The sequence below is a fragment of the Pristiophorus japonicus genome, chromosome 14, assembly GCF_044704955.1.
Source record: "Pristiophorus japonicus isolate sPriJap1 chromosome 14, sPriJap1.hap1, whole genome shotgun sequence".
Classification (NCBI taxonomy): domain Eukaryota; kingdom Metazoa; phylum Chordata; class Chondrichthyes; family Pristiophoridae; genus Pristiophorus; species Pristiophorus japonicus.
The window spans coordinates 49,571,768-49,595,030 of NC_091990.1; positions in this window are offsets into that span (position 1 = coordinate 49,571,768).

A 23,263-nucleotide genomic window follows, 5' to 3' on the forward strand; every position below is an offset into this window, starting at 1 on the left:
AGGCAGAAGGTTTAACCATTTAGAACTTATTTTATGAAATATATGACTTTAAAAATCAGCTCAGTCCTTCATAAATGAACTTACAGACACTGAATAATTCATGCATCAAATTCATTAGAAAAAAAATCTGTAAAAAGCCATAAGCAGTATTATCAAATTAGTTTTCACTTTAAGTGCCACAATTCATGCTGAATAGCATTATTTCCAACTGATTAGACCAACTTCAGAATCAGTTGTAAAAGTAATAGACCTTTAGTTATAATAGTCACACGTGAATGAATCGGTAAGTCTGACAAGGCTCCGTCACTCAGCTATGAGTGAAAATAATCATTATTTATTTTACTTTAAAATTAATTGGTTCCACCATGAAATTGGAACAGGCCTTTTAGGCAGAGCTGTATAATTATTGGAATATAATTAGAAAGGTGGAATTGAAGTGATCAGTCAGGAGTGAAACAGTTCTTCATATGAACTAAATATAGTCCTTATCCTTCCTCTTAGCCTTTTTCTTTCTGGTGCAAATATTCATGCTTTTTATAAATGCTTTAAAGGTATTTTGATAAATTCCTGGCAAAACTTATTATAACAAATTTCTCTGACACTTTCTTTTTAATAAACCTAATCAATTTTGGATCTTGTAAAGTAAATGGAGTTGAACGTTGGGCCTGTTTCTCAGGCATAAAACTGCCGCAAAGCAGATCAAATTAGCAGCAGGAAGGCCTGCTAACAATCTGCGCAAGCATTGGTCCCAATGCTAAATTGGTGGGGCCCTTTCTTTAGGCATTTTGCCTACACTGGGCAGGATACTTCAGCAGCCCTAGCGGCCACCAATCAAAGCTATGTTAAAAAAACAATATTTAAGAACATAAGAATTAGGAGCAGGCCATTTGGCCCCTCGAGCCTGCTCCACCATTCAATAAGATCATGGCTGAATTTCTACATCAACTCCACTTTCCCGCCCAAGCTCCAAAAATCTATCGATCTGAGTCTTAAATATGCTCAATGACTGAACATCCATAGCCCTCTGGGATAGAGAATTCCAAAGATTCATAACCTTCTGAGTGAAGGAATTTCTCCTCATCTCAGTCCTAAATGGCCGACTCCTTATCCTGAGACTATGACCCCTAGTTTTAGACTCTCTAGCAGGGAAAACAACCATTTAGCATCTACCCTGTCAAGCCCTCTCAGAATCGTATATGTTTCAATGAGATCACCTCTCATTCTTCTAAACACCAGCAAGTATAGGTCCATTCTACTCAATCTCTCCTCATAGGAAAACCCTCTGATCTCAGGAATCAAATGAGTTCATCTTCATTGCAGCCCTCTAAGGAAAGTGTATTCTTCCTTAGGGACACAGTATTCCAGGTGCAGTCTCACCAAAGTCCTGTGCAGTGGCAGCACGATTTCATTCTCTTATACTCCAACCTTCTTGCAATAAAGGCCAACATGCCATTTGCCTACTTAATTGCTTGCTGTACCTGCATGTTAACTTTCTGTGGTTTGTGTACAAGGACACCCAAACCCCTCTGAACACCAACATTTAATAGTTTCTCACCATTTAAAAAATATTCTGTTTTTCTATTCTTCCTACCAAAATGAATTACCTTGCATTTCCCACATTTCCCTACATTATACTCCATCTGCCATTTCCTTGCCCATTTAATCTGTCTTTATCCCTTTGCAGACTCTTGTGTCCTTCTCACAGCTTACCTTCCCACCCAGTTTTGTACCGTCAGTAAATTTGGATACAGAACATTTGGTCCCTTTATCTAAGTCATTAATATAGATTGTAAATAGCTGGGGCCCCAGCACTGATCCTTGCAGCATCCCACTAGCTACAGCATGCCAACTCAAAAATGACCCATTTATTCCTACTTTCTTCTTAAAACAAAAGTTTGTGTGGAGTCAGCAGGAGCAGAAATGTTCCTCCGACTGCACAGGAGTCATGATCGCTTCAATGTCTCAAAAAGGGCCACTGTACAGCAAAATTCTAAAAGGACAAAGGGTGTTAATAAAACAAGCCTGAAGGCTTTGTGTCTTAATGCAAGGAGTATCCGCAATAAGGTGGATGAATTAATTGTGCAAATAGATGTTAACAAATATGATGTGATTGGGATTACGGAGACGTGGCTCCAGGATGATCAGGGCTGGGAACTCAACATTCAGGGGTATTCAACATTCAGGAAGGATAGAATAAAAGGAAAAGGAGGTGGGGTAGCATTGCTGGTTAAAGAGGAGATTAATGCAATAGTTAGGAAAGACATTAGCTTGGATGATGTGGAATCTATATGGGTAGAGCTGCAGAACACCAAAGGGCAAAAAACGTTAGTAGGAGTTGTGTACAGACCTCCAAACAGTAATAGGGATGTTGGGGAGGGCATTAAACAGGAAATTAGGGGTGCATGCAATAAAGGTGTAGCAGTTATAATGGGTGACTTTAATATGCACATAGATTGGGCTAGCCAAACTGGAAGCAATACGGTGGAGGAGGATTTCCTGGAGTGCATAAGGGATGGTTTTCTAGACCAATATGTTGAGGAACCAACTAGGGGGGAGGCCATCTTAGACTGGGTGTTGTGTAATGAGAGAGGATTAATTAGCAATCTCATTGTGCGAGGCCCCTTGGGGAAGAGTGACCATAATATGGTGGAATTCTGCATTAGGATGGAGAATGAAACAGTAATTTCAGAGACCATGGTCCAGAACTTAAAGAAGGGTAACTTTGAAGGTATGAGGCGTGAATTGGCTAGGATAGATTGGCGAATGATACTTAGGGGGTTGACTGTGGATGGGCAATGGCAGACATTTAGAGACCGCATGGATGAAGTACAACAATTGTACATTCCTGTCTGGCGTAAAAATAAAAAGGGAAAGGTGGCTCAACCGTGGCTATCTAGGGAAATCAGGGATAGTATTAAAGCCAAGGAAGTGGCATACAAATTGGCCAGAAATAGCAGCGAACCTGGGGACTGGGAGAAATTTAGAACTCAGCAGAGGAGGACAAAGGGTTTGATTAGGACAGGGAAAATGGAGTACGAGAAGAAGCTTGCAGGGAACATTAAGGCGGATTGCAAAAGTTTCTATAGGTATGTAAAGAGAAAAAGGTTGGTGAAGACAAACGTAGGTCCACTGCAGTCAGAATCAGGGGAAGTCATAACGGGGAACAAAGAAATGGCGGACCAATTGAACAAGTACTTTGGTTCGGTATTCACTAAGGAGGATACAAACAACCTTCCGGATACAAAAGGGGTCAGAGGGTCTAGTAAGGAGGGGGAACTGAGGGAAATCTTTATTAGTCGGGAAATTGTGTTGGGGAAATTGATGGGATTGAAGGCCGATAAATCCCCAGGGCCTGATGGATTGCATCCTAGAGTACTTAAGGAGGTGGCCTTGGAAATAGCGGATGCATTGACAGTCATTTTCCAACATTCCATTGACTCTGGATCAGTTCCTATGGAGTGGAGGGTAGCCAATGTAACCCCACTTTTTAAAAAAGGAGGGAGAGAGAAAACAGGGAATTATAGACCGGTCAGCCTGACCTCAGTAGTGGGTAAAATGATGGAATCAATTATTAAGGATGTCATAGCAGTGCATCTGGAAAATGGTGACATGATAGGTCCAAGTCAGCATGGATTTGTGAAAGGGAAATCATGCTTGACAAATCTTCTGGAATTTTTTGAGGATGTTTCCAGTAAAGTGGACAAAGGAGAACCAGTTGATGTGGTATATTTGGACTTTCAGAAGGCTTTCGACAAGGTCCCACACAAGAGATTAATGTGCAAAGTTAAAGCACATGGGATTGGGGGTAGTGTGCTGATGTGGATTGAGAACTGGTTGTCAGACAGGAAGCAAAGAGTAGGAGTAAACGGGTACTTTTCAGAATGGCAGGCAGTGACTAGTGGAGTGCCGCAAGGTTCTGTGCTGGGGCCCCAGCTGTTTACATTGTACATTAATGATTTAGACGAGGGGATTAAATGCAGTATCTCCAAATTTGCAGATGATACTAAGTTGGGTGGCAGTGTGAGCTGCGAGGAGGATGCTATTAGGCTGCAGAGTGACTTGGATAGGTTAGGTGAGTGGGCAAATGCATGGCAGATGAAGTATAATGTGGATAAATGTGAGGTTATCCACTTTGGTGGTAAAAACAGAGAGACAGACTATTATCTGAATGGTGACAGATTAGGAAAAGGGAAGGTGCAACGAGACCTGGGTGTCATGGTACATCAGTCATTGAAGGTTGGCATGCAGGTACAGCAGGCGGTTAAGAAAGCAAATGGCATGTTGGCCTTCATAGCGAGGGGATTTGAATACAGGGGCAGGGAGGTGTTGCTACAGTTGTACAGGGCCTTGGTGAGGCCACACCTGGAGTATTGTGTACAGTTTTGGTCTCCTAACTTGAGGAAGGACATTCTTGCTATTGAGGGAGTGCAGCGAAGCTTCACCAGACTGATTCCCGGGATGGCGGGACTGACCTATCAAGAAAGATTGGATCAACTGGGCTTGTATTCACTGGAGTTCAGAAGAATGAGAGGGGATCTCATAGAAACGTTTAAAATTCTGACGGGTTTAGACAGGTTAGATGCAGAAAGAATGTTCCCAATGTTGGGGAAGTCCAGAACCAGGGGTCACAGTCTGAGGATAAGGGGTAAGCCATTTAGGACCGAGATGAGGAGAAACTTCTTCACCCAGAGAGTGGTGAACCTGTGGAATTCTCTACCACAGAAAGTAGTTGAGGCCAATTCACTAAATATATTCAAAAGGGAGTTAGATGAAGTCCTTACTACTCGGGGGATCAAGGGGTATGGCGAGAAAGCAGGAAGGGGGTACTGAAGTTTCATGTTCAGCCATGAACTCATTGAGTGGCGGTGCAGGCTGGAGGGGCTGAATGGCCTACTCCTGCACCTATTTTCTATGTTTCTATGTTTCTCCCAGACTTACCCTGTAATATATGCAATAAAGGTTCACACTGAGTACTGTTTAACTAAGCAAGGTACAAACTTGCTTCTGCTTTATTTTGGCCTAAAGTGCCTGACTCACAAAATGGCTGGCTTTTTATACCAGAGCAGCACCATGTGCGTGCTGTTCAGTGGCCTCCAACAATGACACCATCTGGTGGCTACAAGCAGCATGTACATACATGACAATACCCTCCTCTGAGATCTTATCACAGTCTTTCACAGGTTGAGACAGTCCGGTGCTTTACCGGGGTTGACCGTCTCAGTTCGATTCCAGCCTTGGGTGAATGTGCGGAATCTGTTGTGGCTGATGGCTGGATGGCTGACTTGTTTGGGGTGGCAGTGGCCATGTTAGGAATTGCAAGTCCATTTTTATTGAACAAGTCCGTGATGGAAATTCCGGATTCACTAATGACTCTGAAGGCTGCTGATAGGTTGGTTGGTCATCGACAGTTTCTTTGTCCGACTGCTCTGGCTCGTCTGTGTGCCTCAGCTTTGTGTGATCCATATGTTTCCTGCAAGTTTGCCCACTCTTGAGCTTAATAGCAAATAGTTTGTTGCCCTCCTTGGCCATGAACATACCAGCGATCCATTTGGGACCCTGACCATAATTCAACACATATACAGGATCATTAACAGAAATCTCTTATGACACAGTTGCGCAATCGTGGTACCCTTGTTGACTCTGTTTTCTGTATTCAACATGATTACTTAAATCCGGGTGTACAAGAGATAACTTGGTTTTAAGACCTATATTCATCATGAGTTCAGCAGGCGAGACTCCTGTGAGTGTGTGGGGTCTTGGCCTGTAACTCAGCAGTATGCAAGACAAGCGGGTCTGCAGTAACCCTTGGGTTACTCTCCTCATGCTTTGCTTGATAATTTGTACTGCACGTTCGGCTTGCCCGTTGGACTCAGGCTTAAACGGTGCTGACTTTACATGTTTTATGCCATTAAGTTTTACAAACTCCTGAAACTCCTGACTGGTGAAGCACGGTCCATTGTCACTCACCACTATGTCAGACAGACCATGTGTCGCGAACATGGCATTGAGATTCCCTATGGTTGTCGTGGACGTACTGGATGACATGATTATGCATTCTATCCACTTCAAGTAAGCATCCACCACCACTAAAAACATCTTGCCCAGGAAGGGACATGCAAAATCTACATGGATCCTGGACCAAGGTTTGGATGGCCATGATCACAGACTCAGCGGCGATTCCGCTGGTCCTTTGCGTGCATCAGGTGTTGCACTGATGCACACATGCTTCCAGCTCAGAATCAATTCCTGGCCACCATACGTGGGACCTGGCGATAGCCTTCATCATCACTGTTATATATGTAAGCACTCTAGTAATGACTCCACGAGGTACTGTACTTGAACTGTTGTGACCTTAGTCCATTTAGCTCCCTGAGTGAGATTGCAGTGAGGTGAGCTCCCTTTTATACCTGGTTACCTACAGTGTGCAGGTGACCCTTAGGTCTCCAGGAGTTGCACCCTCTGGTGGTACAGGTATGGTATATACAATGTGAGGATACATTCAGTGGTCCAAGGTTACAGTACATACATTATGCATACATAACATCATTCCCCCATAAGTCTTGTGCCACTGGCTTTTGCACTGTGTGCTCTGGCCCTCGACTTGAATGCCCAAAGCCCTTCTACTTTGACTGTGCTTGGGAATGGTTCTCTCCCTGTAGACCCCCAAGTCCTTATAGCTACGACATTGGGAAATGGTCAGTAGTGGACGGTTGGAGGTTGTGGTGAGGATTGGGTGTGATCCATGTATTCTTGGCTACATACATCCATTTCCCCCCCCCATACATAAACCATGTGGGGTTCGACATCTGCATTGACGTACATGTACAGACAATGACTGATAAGATTATTTATATCACTGTTTTATGTTCAGCAGTGGGAGAACAAATACATTGTGCAGGTAAGGCCTGGTATTACAACCTTGCTCAAGGGGTGGGGGTGCAGATGGATAGGACGCTCGTTCCGGAGCAACCGGACTGTGCTCCTTGCCAGCTGGGTGGGCTAGGATTGATCACCTGGTTGTGTCTCATGGCCTTTGTCGTTGCTTAGTGTGGGCAGAGCCACCGGAATGTGTGGTCTCCCTGTCCTCCTTTGAGGGGCTGCAGGATTTCCCTGTTGCCCTTCAGCGGTGGTGGGAGCCTGGTCATTCCAAGTCCCGTCGGGAGGGCTGGAGGGTGCTGGCCTCCTGCTCCCGGTGCTGGCCCTGGTGGCCAGAAGGGTAGGGTCAATCTGGGGCAGGGTGCCAGTGGTGGTGCCTGTGCCGTCTATTGATTGCTAGCCCTGCAGTGGATATGCTCCCACTGTGTGTGTGGCCACACTCCCTGGGGCATCAAATTGGTCCCAGAGGCGCAGGCTACATGATCGGGTAGCCCGCGGGACCTGGGTGCTTCCCACAGGAGGTTGCCCTTGGCTTTGTCGGCGTGCATGTAGAACCCGGCATCACATCTCATTTCATCATTAGCATTCATGATACATTGGCTCCGACCGCAATCAGCCGACTCGACATTGTTAGTTGTCTTTAAAAATTCGCATTTGTCAATTACATCACTTTCCTGTGTACTATCAGCATCTTTGTTAAAGGTTACATTTAGATACCTGCATTTGTTAAATGCATCTTTTTCATTAGTTTCACCGGCATCGCTGTTCAACAGTACATTTATATACTTGCATTTGTTAATGACACCTTTTTCATTAGTTTCACCGGCATCGCTGTACAAAGAGTGGAACTGTCCCTTTAATTGTGCTGGGTTGCCGGTCTCCTTTAAAAGGGTCATGCAATCTTTACCCCAATCCGGTTCGCTGCTCGGCATCACATGTTGCTCCCTCAATGTTGCCCCTCGTGGTCTGCTCGTGGCCATCTTGATTTTAGGTGCTTCACCTCGTGGTGCGGGCGCCATCTTCTTTCTCTCTACGAGGTAGGCTGCGGTGATCCTTTTCTCCCCAGGTTCTGCCACTGAAGCCGGGAATTTACCTTCTGCGCTGAACTTCTTCCTTCGGAGTCCTACGACTTGAGCCTGGAAGGTAAGGTCTGGTCATTTGGGTTGGATCATCTCGCCATTGAGTTGTGCGGTCTGCATCATCGCCACGCAGTAGAGTTGGACAGTAGGATTTTCAGGTGCTGTGATGGATCCAAATTTGGGGCAGCATAGGATATCGATCACCGGGGCCTGGAGGCTTTACCAGCTCCAAAAGATTTGGATTTGTTTCATCCATCTTCTTCCCAGCAGTGTTTGGACCATCCCCAGCAACGATCCACAAAGGTAGCTTGTGTATCGTGCCGCCATGGGACACCTGGACATCTATGCTGCCAACGACTGGGATGGTGTCTTTTGTGTAAGTGAGCAGCTTCACCTGGATTGGGAGCATTTTGGGTCATTCAGCAGGATTGTCCCAGAGTTTCTCGAAGGCCGGCTGATTCATCAGCGATTGGCTCGCCTCTGTGTCGACCTCTATCGAGACTGGAACAGCGTTGATTTCCATTTCCATTTTCCACGGGGAACTCTTGGTGGAGCAGGTATACACTCTGTACACCTCATCCAGGGGCTGAGCTGCTGCATAGACTCTCTCCTCGTCTTCATCAGCGCTGGAGCCTGGGTGATTGACCAACTCTTCAACGACTCGGTGAGTAAAATTTCTTCTACACATTCGCTGGAGATGACCTTTAGAGTTACAGCCTTTGCAAGTATAGTCTCTGTATTGGCACTGATGGGCCCTATGATTTCCTCCACAGCACCAGCATGGGGCTAGCCGATTGGCCCCATTTGGCGGACTCAGGGTTGCGGGACACGGGGTAGCAGCCTTGCCTCTGAAAGGCGCCATTTGGTTCACTGTACTTGTCGGGTTAGAGTCATCATCCTCTTGGAATCGCAGGCCAAAATTATGAATGCCTGGCTTATTTTAATTGCCGTCTGCAGGGTGACCATAGTGTCCGCAGAGAGCAGCTTGTAGAGGAGGCCCTTATTGCCGATTCCAATAACAAAGATGTCCCTCAGTGCTTTGGTGAGGTGGTCGCCAAAATCGCACGGTGGAGCCAATCGTCTCAGGTCTGCAGCATATTTTGTGATTTCTTGGCCTTCGGGCCACTGGTGGGTGCTAGCAAGTCCCTGACGAGGCCGTGGACGTTGGGCCCACAACTGCTGAGCAGGATGGCTCTGCGCTTATCAGTCAGCAAGGTTGGTGTGTCTCCAACCAGGTCGTTCGCGATGAAAGAGTGTTCGAGCCTTTCCACAAAGGCATCCCAATCTTCTCCATCAGCGAATCGTTGAAAGTTGCTGAGGTTAGCCATGTTGCGCGTGGAAATTCGTAATCTTGTCGCCAGTTATGTCTGTAAGCACTCTAGTAATGACTCCACGAGGTAAAGTACTCTACTTGACTGTTGTGACCTTTGTCCATTTATTGTAGCTCCCTGAGTGAGGATGCAGTGAGGTGAGCTCCCTTTTCTACTTGGTTATCTGCAATGTGCAGGTGACCCTTAGGTCTCCAACAGTAACACCCTCTGGTGGTACAGGTATGGTGTATACAATGTGAGGATACATTCAGTGGTCCAATGTTACGATACATACATTATGCATACACAACATCCACTATATCAGGATGTGTGCTGTGTAACTCACGCACAAACTTCTCTCTCCCTTTCTTAGGCATTACAACTCGATTGCCTCACAATATGCAATTTGCTTGAGTAATCAGTTCGTCCTTGCGACGAATGTACGGTTTAACCTCCTCGCACATTTGCTTAGCTATGGCAGACCAATCCCCTTTGAGGATGCAACCCTTTACCACCAATAATATCAGGTCCTGGCTGGTCCAGGTCTTAACTTGTTGAGCCATCACTCTCAAAAGCATCCATGATTAATATTAAATCTGCCGGTTGTGGCGTTTCCACCTCCGGTATGGGCAACGGCAACCGGCTCAAAGCATCGGCACAATTCTCTGTCCCAAGTCTGTGGCGAATGACATAATCATAAGCAGATAATGTCAGTGCCCTCTTTTGGGTGCAGGATGAAGCGTTGGTATTGATACCTTTGCTCTCGGAAAATAACAAAATGAGCAGCTTGTGATTGGTCTCTTATTCGTACCTCAGGCCGAACAGGTTTTGATGCATCTTTTTAACACCATACGCACACGCTAAAGCTTCGTTTTCTAGCATACTGTAGGTTCTTTCTGTTTTAGACAAAATTTTGGATGCATACGCGACAGGTTGAAGTTTCCCCGATTCATTGGTTTGTTGTAACACGCAACCAATTCCATATGACAATGCGTCACAGGCCAAAACTAAATGTTTACATGGGTCATAATATACCAGCAGCTTGTTTGAGCAAAGCAGATTGGTGGCTTTCTCGAAAGCTCTGTCTTGCAATGCGCCCCACACCCAGTTGTTGCCTTTTCTCAATAGCATGTGCAGTGGTTCAAGTAAGGTGCTCAATTTAGGTAGGAAATTACCAAAGGAGGTGATTAGACCCAGGAATGAACGCAGCTCCATCACGTTTGTGGCTTGGGTGCAATCTTGATGGCTTTGGTTTTCACGTCAGTAGGTCTGATGCCATCAGCGGCGATTTTCCTCCTGAGGAATTCGACCTCCGGTGCCATGAAGATGCACTATGAGCGTTTAAGTCTGAGTCCCACTCTGTCTAAACGCAGTAGAACCTCTTCCAGGTTGTTCAGATGTTCCTTGGAGTCACGACCGCTGATCAGGATGTCATCTTGGAACACGACAGTTCTGGGAACAGACTGCAGTAGACTTTTCATATTCCTCTGGAATATTGCTGCAGCCAAGCGAATTCCAAATGGGCACCTGTGGTAAATAAACAGTCCTTTGTGCGTGTTAATGCACGAAAGTCTCTTCGACATCTCGACCAACTCCTGCATCATATAGGCCGACATCAAATTCAGTTTTGTGAACGACTTCCCTCCAGCTAGCGTCGCAAACAAGTCATCAGCCTTTGGTAATAGGTACTGATCTTGTTTCGAAACCCTGTTGATCGTAGCCTTGTAGTCTCCACAGATTCTGACTGTGCCATCACTTTTCAGCACAGGAACAATGGGGCTGGCCCTTTCATTAAATTCGACCGGTGATATGATCCCTTCACGCTGGAATCTGTCCAGTTCAATTTTGACCTTCTCCCCCATCATATATGGCACTGCCCAAGCTTTATGATGGGCGGGTCTTGAATCTGAGTCCATGTGGATCTGCACCTTGGCTCCCGTGAAGTTGCCGATAGCCAGTTCGAATAGCGAGGGGAACTTGCTCAATACTTGGGCACATGTATCTTCCTCCGACGACAACGCCTTTATGCCGTTCCAGTCGCATCTGATTTTCTCCAACCAGTTCCTGCCGAGCAGCGTTGGCCCATTGGCTGGAACAATCCACAGCGGTAACTCGTGAACCGCACCGTTATATGACACATTAATTTGTGCACTGCCAATCACCTTTATCAGTTCTTTGGTGTACGTGCGCAGCTTGGCATTAACAGGGCTCAGCCTGGACCTCACAGTCTTAGTATCCCACAGCTTATTAAATGCCCTCTCGTTCATGATCGATTGACTCGCCCCTGTGTCCAGTTCCATCGATACCAGTATCCCGTTAAACTTATTAATCAAAATTGGTTTACTCTTGGTTATGAAAGAGTACAGTCCATACACTTCCTCCTCTGGCATCTCGGATTGCATATCTCGATCCGCGCTAGTCTGGCTTTCATCCTCCACGTGGTGTGTCGCAGCTCACTTGCTCATCTGCGGACAATTGCGCTGGAGATGCCCCATCCTCAGACAATGTTTGCAACTATATTGCTTAAATCGGCACTGCTGGTGCCGATGATTTGCCCAACAATCCCCAACGTGAAGAAGTCGGATACATTCCCGCTGGCGGACTTTGGGCAGCCACAGGTTTCGCGAATGCAGCCAGATAGGCCCTGCCATGTGCCGCTCAGCCAAACGCTGAATCAATCACATTTACTGTACTTGTCGTGGTTCAGTTCTTCACCGCTATTTGCTTTAGACTCCTGTCCGTCGTCATACATGATTGAGTGATCTGGATGGTCCTTTTTAAATCCAACTCCTCCACCGCCAGAAGTTTGCGCAGGATCACCTCATGGTTGGTACCGATATCAAAGAAGTCCCACAGCATGTCCGCCAACACCGTCCCGACTTGCATGGTCCCGCTAGACGTCTCAGGTCGGCAACGAATTCTGCCGCGCTCTGGCCCCCCCCGATTGAATGTGTGTATAAAACGTGTATCTCAACATGATGATGCCATCATCAGGCTTAATGTGCTCTCATACCAATGTACACAACTCCTCATATGTTTTCTCTGTTGGATCACTAGGCATTAGTAGATTCTTTATCAGACCGTAGATTTTTGAACCGCACAGAGTGAGGAACATAGCCCAGCGCCAATCTGCATCTCGAACCCCTTCATTTTGTTGGCCACGAAGTACTGGTTCAAACGGCTCACAAAGTCTGCCCAATCTTCTCCCTCCACGAATCGCTCTAAAAATCCAATCATGCTCATTTTGCAAACAAAGGTTCTTGTATTCTCATCGACAAATGTTATGTATGCAATAAAGGTTCACACTGAGTACAGTTTAACTAAGCAAGGTACAACCTTGCTTCTGCTTTATTTTGGCCCAATGTGCCTGACTCAAAAAATGGCTGGCCTTTTATACCAGAGCAGCACCATGTGCTTGCTCCTCAGTGGCCTCCAACAATGACACCATCTGGTGGCTACAAACTGCATGTACATACATGACATACACAAAGGCCACATCCGACGAGGCCAGCCGTCCGACATTGGTATCTTCGCTCAGGCAAGCTGTCTGTGGAGGTGAGACTAGTGACAGTATGTTAACGAGACCCAAGGATCAATTTCCATTGATCCATTGATCCTCCGGCCTCTCGGTCCGGGCGTGTGCTCCTCATACAGCATCAGATCTGGGCGCAGAAAAGTCTACCTCTGGATGTGATAACCTCCCTCCCTCTTTTGTATCATGCTATCCAAGTCAAGACTCCTAACTTTCATCGACATAAAATCTGACCATATGATGATGATCAATTTGTGAATTTCCTCACTACTCCCCACATCATTTCCTAGATTTCAGAGCCATTCTCAGTGCATCTCCGAGAGGGGTGCTTGAGTAATCCAAGGAAACTTGAGCTGCAATTATCCCTTTCTTAGCTGTGGTGAGCAATTGGTATTGCACTCCCTGCAGGGCTGAGATTAGCAAATTGCAGTGATAAGCAATCACAGGCACACGACAGCATCCTATCGCTTGTGTCAATGTTGTATGTTGAACTCACCACACCATCATGTGTGCTTTTAAGGTTGAATTTACACTATCAAATCTAGTGGCAGTATGAAGCATTTTCACTTTGCACTTCAATTACAGTTTAAATGCAGCCCAAATTTGGATTCAGAGGCCTACAACACTTTTGATTCAGTTAGGACTTTAACACCCAACTGACACCATATCGTCTAGGTTTTCTTATTGTAAAGCCAATGGTAACCCATTAATTTAAAAAGGGTTACCATTAGTGTTACAGTAAAAAGAATCTAGGCCCACAAGTTAACTTTTGTGTAAAGTTGAAACCACTTGGCCTCAATGCTAAACTTGTAACATAAATGCACCTTAATACATTTGCACTGTATCTGCAATGTGTATCGATAGGCAGGAGGGGGGACTATACACAACTGTAAACCAACACATTTTAAACCAAATGCTTTCCTTGCTACATAGAGTTCCACGAAGCTTTCAACATTTAAAAATGTATAAATTCAACTTGATACTATGAAATATTTGTGGCTCCACTCAGAGCTGGCTGAATAATCCTTCTAAGACTTAACTGAGCTGAGAGCAAATCATGGAGTGAACTGGCGATGGAGTGAGGTGGGAACAGAGTGGGTGGGAAGAATAAGGTCTTCTAAAACTAGATTTTTGTGAGTGTGGGAATTAGGTGCAGAGGGGGATAGAGATACTAAGGGCTAGAAATTCAGAAAATAGCGCTATGACCGGTTTTGGGACGGCAGTCGATGATTTCGATTTTTTTACCGCCGGAATACCGCTGTGGCTGGAGGCCGCAAAATTCATCAAATGGTGACCGGCGGTAACAGTAACTGTAAAATCTGGCCTTGCACAATGGAATTTGTGCGCCCGAGCTGAATTCAGCGATCTGAAAAAAAACCGGACCTTCTGCGCATGCGCAATTATTTTTTTTCGGCAATTTTGTTCTTCCGAGTTTTTTTCCCTCCGCGATTCTGGTCAGGTGTCAGGGTGCACTCGCGCATGCACAGTACACTCTCAATCTGCCATTTGTCAGAGATAGGAGAAGACGTAGCAGGGTGATCATAGCAGGCAGAGGGCCAGGAAATGTAGTTCCGATGCGAATGAGGCACTTATAACAGCAATTGAGAGTAGATGGAGGGAGTTTAACGGGAGGGGTCGAGGTAAACCCCCCCACCCATTGAAAGGAGATTTTGGACCTGTGTTGCTGAGGAGGTCTCCTCAATAGATGACATTGCCAGGGCCCACAAGCAATGCAGGAAAAGATGGAATGACCATTGCAGGGTCGTGCGATCTCGTGTATCATGCGACCCCTAAATTTTCGTCCCCAAAACATGATTTTATCATATATCTCATGTATCATGCGAGTCACTTTTTTGAGATACCAGATGCCACTAGGCTAGGCTTTTAAACAAGTTTAACAAGTACCCAACACGTAACAAGTACCCTAACACATAACAACGATCGAATACAGATCTTAACAACCGAATCATGAAACATCGAGTGGATTCTGCTGTGAAAGCTGTTCGCGAATCGAACACCGATATAGCAATCATTCCAGCTGGCTTGACTAGCGTCGTTCAGCCACAGCCTCTACTGTGTTTGCGGGTAAAAGAAGCATGGGCTGAGATAGATGGAGCCTCTAATAATGCAGCAAACTTCAGAGGGAGTTGTGGGTGGCGATCTCTAGACCACAGCAAAGATACAGTACAAGCGACAATAGAGGCTGCAATCCAGCCCTGGAGATACCTGCCGAGATTCAGCGTGGATACGGTCTGCTTAATAGCCTAACAGCCTAATCTTGGCCAGCACTTCACACCCGCAAATTTTGTATCTCGCATATCATGCGACCCCCCAAATTTAGGTTACAATTTAGGTCTTCAAAAGTCGCATGATACGCGAGTATATACGGTAAGTAATATTTTTACTCATGCACTTCTTGATTACTTAAATTGTAAATCTTACACATGTTGCTGTAGGCAGGCTTAGTGTTGCACGTTAATTGCCATGAATTATCGTTATACATTGTTAAGACTGCTTTTTGATATCTTAAAGAATGTTTTAGCCCGTCGATGTCTTCCTCATGAACCATGTGCAACTCCCAGGACCATTAAACAGACGGCTGTATTAAATGCACACAGTATGGTATAACTGCTTTGATGGCTATCTGTGTGTTCCACAAGAGCAGAGGGCACTCTGCTAACCATTCATATTATTATTTTTCCAGGAAAAGTTGTCGCACAATCGCCGTGAGCAGCGACGAACAGGCGGTAGTCCGCCCAATACGCATCCATTAACAGACCTGGAGGAGCGCATGGCAGGCTTAATCGGTGCCCACGGGAGATTAGCTACCCATGCGGGTGTTGAGCCCATGGTCGAGACTGAGGGTAAGTCCTGAAAAATCCCGGGCTGGGTTGGGGCAATGTGATGCAGTGTCTGTGGACTAGGGTTGGGGCAATGTGTTGCAGTGTCTCGCGACAACATATAATGCACTAGTGGTGGTCCTTCAAATAAGCCTATGTGACCTTACTCATCTTGCCCTGCCCCCTACCCTGCTGCTAACCACTCATCTGTTGTTTTCTATTTTGCAGATGAGGATTCTGAGGCACCACACCATCCTATGCAAGCCTCCACCTCAGCCCATCGTGTGTGGGTCAAGGAAGAAGCTGAGGACCCTCCATGGGAGGATCAACATCATGAAGCTGTTATGGGGAGGTTGGTGGTGGTGGGAGTGGAGGAGGTGGAGGGGGTGGAGGAGGTGGAGGGGGTGGAGGAGGTGGAGGGAGTGGTGGGGGTGGAGGGAGTGGAGGGGGGTGGTGAGGGTGGAGGGGGTGGTGAGGGTGGAGAGGGTGGAGGGGGGTGGGGGTGGTGGGGGAGGAGGGGCTGGAGGGGGTGTTGGGGGCGGAGGGGGTGGAGGAGATATTGGGGTGGAGGGGGTGCAGAAGGTGGAGGGGTGGAGAGAGTGTTGGGGGTGTTGGGGGTGGAGGAGGTATTGGGGTGGAGAGGGTGGAGGAGGTATTGGGGTGGAGGGGGTGCAGAGGGTGGAGGGGTGATGGTGGTAGAGAGGGTGTAGGGGTGGAGGGGGAGGAGGGGTTGGAGGGGGTGTTGGGGGTGGAGAGGGTGGAGAAGGTATTGGGGTGGAGAGGGTGTAGGGGTGGAGGGGTGGTGGCGGTGGAGGGGGTGTTGGGGGTGGAGGAGATATTGGGGTGGAGGGGGTGGTGGGGGTGGAGAGGGTGTAGGGGTGGAGGGGGTGGAGGGGTTGGAGGGGGTGTTGGGGGTGGAGGGGGTGGAGGAGATATTGGGGTGGAGGGAGTGGTGGGGGTGGAGTGTAGGGGTGGAGGGGGAGGAGGGGTTGGAGAGGGTGTAGGGGTGGAGGGGTGGTGGTGGTGGAGGGGGTGTTGGGGGTGGAGGGGGAGGAGGGGTTGGAGGGGGTGTTGGGGGTGGAGAGGGTGGAGGAGGTATTGGGTGGAGGGGGTGGATAGGGTGTAGGGGGTGTAGGGTGGTGGTGGTGGAGGCGGTGTTGGGGGTTGTGGGGGTGGAGGAGGTATTGGGGTGGAGGGGGTGGTGGGGGTGGAGAGGGTGGTGAGGATGGAGGGGGGGAGGGATGGGGGTGGTGGGGGAGGAGGCAGTGGAGGGGGTGCAGGAGGTACTGAGGGTGGAGGGGGTGGAGGAGGTGCTGGGGGTGGAGGGGGTGGAGGAGGTGCAGGGGGTGGAGGAATGGAGGGGGCAATACAGTCAGCACGTCTTTTAACTGCAGCTACAATTCCGCGGAGGAAGCCCCATTCACAGGCTTTGTCCCAGCTGAGGCAGCGGGTCCAAGTTGTGTGCAGCTACACACCCCCAGGGTAGAACCCCGTATGCCGTCTCTGCGGAGGTTGAGTCGGCAAAGCCGCTCTGCTGAAAGACAGGCAGATGCACACCTGGACATGGTGGGACTGTCGAGGGAAAGCATCAAACTCGGTCGAGAGCTCCTCCAGGCCCTGGGTGGCATTTCCGGCAACATCGCGGCACAATCTGCAACACAATCTGCAGACATGTCACAGATTGCAGCTACGATCCGGAACAACACCGATTCTGTCAATGCCCTGCGGCAATTGATGGTCTCGGCTTTTGGCACTGCTGTCCCCAGTGTCATACCATCCAGACCGACAGCACCTGTGAGTGGGGAGGCCGAGCAAGAGCCTTCCGACTCAGTAGCCAGGCCTTTCATACCCCAAGCTTCTCCAGGTGATCCAATGGCGACTCCATTGTCTCTCCCCCAACAACAGCAGCACTCTGCGCGCCTTGCTGCGCACCATCTTGGTCCCAATGCGGGTAGGGGCAAGAAGCGAGGGAGGAGGGGGGCGGGTTAAGATCAGGGGAAGGGGGGAAAGGTGGACGTAGTTAAAAGACGTTCGGTGCAGGGGTTGTTATGGTTCTTTTGTAGTTGTTTTTCCGTAGTTTTCCTGTTTTTTTCATTTTATAAAAGTTTTTAAAGTTTTACAAATTGTGTTCAGGTTAAAAATGTATTTAAGTTTCAAACTTAAAGTTTACAAAGTTTCAACAATGTACAAATGTTTCATAAATTTACAAATGTTTTATAAATTCTTTTGTTCACCATAACCATTCTTGTGCAGTGTCTCATTTGTGGAGTAAGAGGGGGAATAGTCAACATGGTGGGATAGAGTGGCCAGGCAACAGTGAAACGCTTCAAGCAAAGCGTTGAATTATGAGCTGCTCACGTAAGACTTTTGCAGTGACGAAAGCTCCACGAGGCCTCTCCTGTGGTGGTGGTGGCATGGGTTCATCGCCAGGCTCCTCATCCTCCTCCTCCTCCTCCTCCCCTCTCTCCTGAGGTGTTCCTGCAGTCCCCAATGGCAATTCCTGTCCCCTCATGATGGCTAAGTTGTGTAGCATGCAGCACAGTACAATGAACTCAGCGACCTACTAAGGGGAGTATTGCACGCTACCTCCAGTGGTCCAGGCATCGGAAGCGCTGCATGAGCACGCCAATTGTCTTTTCGCCGATGTTGCGTGTGGCTACATAGCTGTTATTGTACCGCTTCTCGGCTTGTGTCTGAGGGTTCCGGAGGGGGTCATGAGCCAGGTGGCGAGGCCGTAACCTTTGTCCCCCAGTATCCAGCTCTGGCCTTGTGGCTGACGCTCAAACAGGTATGATGCTCTCACACAAGATGAAAGCATCATGGATGCAAAATGGGCATTGAGTGCCATGATGCGCTGAGTATGGTCGCAGACGATCTGTACGTTCATGGGGTGGAATCCCTTTCAGTTTCGTAAACCTCTGGCCCCTCTAAAGGTGCTCGCAGGGCGATGTGCGTACAATCAATGGCACCCTGAACTTTGGGGAAGCCAACAATTCATGCAAAACCTATAGCATTCTCATTCTGTGCCTCTCTGGTCATTAAGAACTTTATGAAGTCCATCCTGCTTGCATACAGTGCAGTAGTCACCTGGCGAATGCAGCGATGTGTATCAAACTGGGAGATGGAGCATATGTTCCCCGCTGATGCTTGAATGGAGCCAGAGGCATAGAAGGCAAGTGGCGCAGTCACCTTCACCTCGACGGGCAGTGCAATCCTGTTCCTGCTGATAGGATGTAGGTCTGCCTTTATCAGCTGGCATATCTCTGTGACCATCTCTTTTCAGAAGCGCAGCCTTCGAATGCACTGTGCCTCAGACAGCCGCGTTGCTCCCTGTAAACTTGTGGGGGGTAAGGTCTCCTCCCCATATGTCTGCGAGCTCTTTGATTACGCTCAAAATGATCTTGAATAAGCCTTCATCCAGCTCGATGCTGCATAGAAAAAGCAGCCAGCAATAATGGCAGAGATATTATAGCCCCCAATTCTTTTAAATGTCCTCAAATGTCGTCAAATAGCCTTAAAAAGAAACTATAAACTCACAAAAATCTCAACGTGTAAAACGCAGCCTTGTCCCAAATCCTTTTATGCACTGAACTTCTGCTCTGTTTTTCAAGATGGCATCATTAGCGCTGGGTGCGTTGTGGGTCCAAGCAGGTAAGACTTGAGTTTTCCCGGTGGGTTTTTGGGCGGGCGATAAAAATGGCGATATCAGTGAATTTCCCACCAGCAGCAAGAGCGGGGCACTGCGCTCCAATTGACATCATAAAAACAGTGAAAAAATGGGCGAGCAGTATTTTATACTGCCTACGCAAAACCACAGCCGAATTTTCCGCCCGGCGCATTTACCATCCCCCCCCCAAACAAATCACTTTTTCCACCCCGTCATGGTGGTAAAACGCCGGTAAATGGGTGCAAACCTGCCGAATTTCTAGCCCTAAGTACACTAGCTGATATTAAATGCAAGTTACATAACCCTTAAAGTAGAACAAGCTAAATAAACCTAATAATGGTAGCGCAGGAAGGGCAGTGAAGTACCGTTCGTGAAACATAGGGCCCAAGTTTCCACATGATTTGCGCCTGATTTTTAGGAGCAACTGGTGGAGAACAGACTATCTTAGAAATCGCAATTCTCCACATTTTTTTTTCTGCAGTTCTAGTCATGTAGAACAGTTCCACTTTGGAACAGAATTTTTTCTTCAAAAGGGGGCGTGTCCGGTCACTGACGCCTGATTTCAAAGTTTCCACAGTGAAAACGTACTCCAAACTAACTTAGAATGGAACAAGTGAAGATTTTTGTAGAACTGAAAAAACCTTGTCTACACATTAAAAAATCAGGCACAGGTTACAAATTTAATGACTTCCCTTCCCCCCCTTCCCCCCCACCTCCAGAATGAGGTGGGGGGGGAGGGGGGAAGGGAAGTCATTAAATTCTACAATAAATCCTTATTTATACTTCTACAAATATTATACAAATAACTCCAACCTGAATAAACATTTATAAGCAAAGAAAAGATTAAATAAACCATCTTCCTACCTGTGTGAAAGTGCTTCAGGCACAGAGAATTCTACAGTCAGCCTCACAAGTTGAGGCAGCCATTCGTTCCCGCGGGGGGGGTGGGGGGAGGAGGCACCCGTTCGTTCCCGCGGGGGGGGTGGGGGGAGGAGGCACCCGTTCGTTCCCGCGGGGGGGGGTGGGGGGAGGAGGCGCCCGTTCGTTCCCGCGGGGGGGGGAGGAGGCACCCGTTCGTTCCCGCGGGGGGGGGGGGGGAGGAGGCGCCCGTTTGTTCCCGCGGGGGGGGGGAGGAGGCACCCGTTCGTTCCCGCGGGGGGGGGAGGAGGCACCCGTTCGTTCCCGCGGGGGGGGGAGGAGGCGCCCGTTCGTTCCCGCGGGGGGGGGGGAGGAGGCGCCCGTTCATTCCCGGGGGGGGGTGGGGGGAGGAGGCACCCGTTCGTTCCCGCGGGGGGGGGTGGGGGGAGGAGGCACCCGTTCGTTCCCGCGGGGGGGGGGGGAGGAGGCGCCCGTTCGTTCCCGCGGGGGGGGGAGGAGGCGCCCGTTCGTTCCCGCGGGGGGGGGAGGAGGCACCCGTTCGTTCCCGCGGGGGGGGGGAGGAGGCGCCCGTTCGTTCCCGCGGGGGGGGGGGGGAAGGAGACACCCGTTCGTTCCCGCGGGGGGGGGGAGGAGGCGCCCGTTCGTTCCCGCGGGGGGGGGGGAAGGAGACAGTGAGAAGGCTGCAAGAAGCCTCAGTGCTGATGGCAATGTGCTTTTATTAAAAAATGTTCAAAAATTAAACAGCTACAAAGAACTACAAAAATGGCCGAGTGCCAATGTTTCCTTCACACTGCACGTGTGCGAACGCTCCAACGCGCACGCGCAGCGTTGCCGGCAGGAAAAAAACTAATTTAAATGGTACCCGCCCCCTCCCACTTACAAAATCGGCGCGAGTGTAGGCTCCGCCCCCCTGGGCGCCGCGCCAAGCAGACAAGGAGCTGCAAAGCGCTCCAGAATCGCGCGTTTTTTTTCCGGCGCCGTTTTAGGCGCGAAAAACAGGCGCCCAGCTCGGAGGGGCGCCCGTTTTTTATCGTGTGGATACTTGGGCCCATAGAAATATAGAAAATAGGTGCAGGAGTAGGCCATTCAGCCGTTTGAGCCTGCACCACCATTCAATAAGATCATGGCTGATCATTCCCTCAGTACCCCTTTCCTGCTTTCTCTCCATGCCCCTTGATCCCTTTAGCCGTAAGGGCCATATCTAACTCCCCCTTGAATATATCCAATGAACTAGCATCAACATCTCTCTGCGGTAGGCAATTCCACAGATTAACAACTCTCTGAGTGAAGAAGTTTCTCCTCATCTCATTCCTAAATGGCTTACCCCTTATCCTTACACTATGCCCCCTGGTTCTGGACTTCCCCAACATCAGGAACATTCTTCCTGCATCTAACCTGTCCAGTTCCATCAGAATTTTATATGTTTCTATGAGATCCCCTCTCATCCTTCTAAACTCCAGTGAATACAGGCCCAGTCGATCCAGTCTCTCCTCATATGTCAGTCCTGCCATTCCGGGAATCAGTCTGGTGAACCTTGGCTGCACTCCCTCAATAGCAAGAACGTCCTTCCTCAGATTGGAGACCAAAACTGAACACAATATTCCAGGTGAGGCCTCACTAAGGCTCTGTATAACTGCATTAAGACTACCCTGCTCCGATACTCAAATCCCCTAGCTATGAAGGCCAACATACCATTTGCCTTCTTTACCGCCTGCTGAACCTGCATGCCAACTTTCAATGACTGATGTACCATGACACCCAGGCCTCGCTGCATCTCTCTTTTTCATAATCTGCCGCCATTCAGATAATATTCTGCCTTTTTGTTTTTGCCACCAAAGTGGATAACCTCACATTTATCCACATTATACTGCATCTGCCACGTGTTTGCCCACTGACCTAACATGTCCAAGTCACCCTGCAGCCTTTTAGTGTCCTCCTCACAGCTCGTGGGAGCCTTGAGCACCAGGAGTTGATTCAGGCAATCATGTCTGTGGGACATGTCATTAACTCACGTCAACAAAGCTCAGAATCTCAGAACTTGAGAAGGAGATGGAGACAATTCAACACATCATGGAAGGAAAGAAGCTTTTTGAGTGAGAGTTTGACATGGTAGTCACACCGATGAGAGATAGGGAGCAAGCGGTGGAGGGGAAAACAATGGGTGACTATGCTAAGGCTGGGAAAGTTAGGAAGAAAAGATTAGAACAGGAGTGCCCAGAAAAACTCACACCTCAACCAGATTTGAAGTTTTAGCTTCTCGTGAGGAAAACAAGGGCTTTGAGCAGGGACATCAAATGAATATCAGTGGCACCATTGTGGAGTTGTGAGGGGGGGGCGATGTGGGTGGGTGGCGGGGAGAGATTAGCAACACCATTAAAAATGCAATACTGATAAGGGATTCAATATTTAGAGGGACTGACATGTTCTTTTGTAGTCCAGACCAACAGTGGCAGACTATCAGTTGTTTCCTGCGTGCTAGGGTAAGGGACATATTGCATAGACTGGAAAAAGATTTCCAACTATGGGAGGGCAACCAATCATCATGGTCAATGTAAATGCCAATAAAGTTGGATAGGAAAAACCTAAAGTCCTGAAAGGTGAATTTAGGAGATCAGAAAACAGGTTTAGCAGCAGGATATCACATGTAGTAATCTCAGGATTACTTCCCCAGCCACATGCTCGAATACGGAACAACTGGAAGATTAAGGAAATCAAAGCATGGCTAAAGATGTGGTGTGAGGAAGAGCGATTACACTTTACTGGGCATTGGCACCAGTTCTGCAACAGGTGGGTGAAGTTCTCCAAAGGTTGGCTACATCTGATAAAGGAAGGTGCTAATGTACTGGCAGAATGGTTAAATAGGGAAGTGATGAGGTATTTAAACTAGGAAGGCAGGGAGGGAATGGGAAAATAGATCAGAAAATAGAGAATGCAGAAATAGGATAATATTCATACAGAAAACATTAGAGGAATAAAATCAGGTGGATTAGTTATAAACAGGGAGAAGGCTGAAATAAAGATGGGGGTAGAATTTAGACAAAAATAAAAATCATGAGAATAGGAATAATGTCAAAATGGCA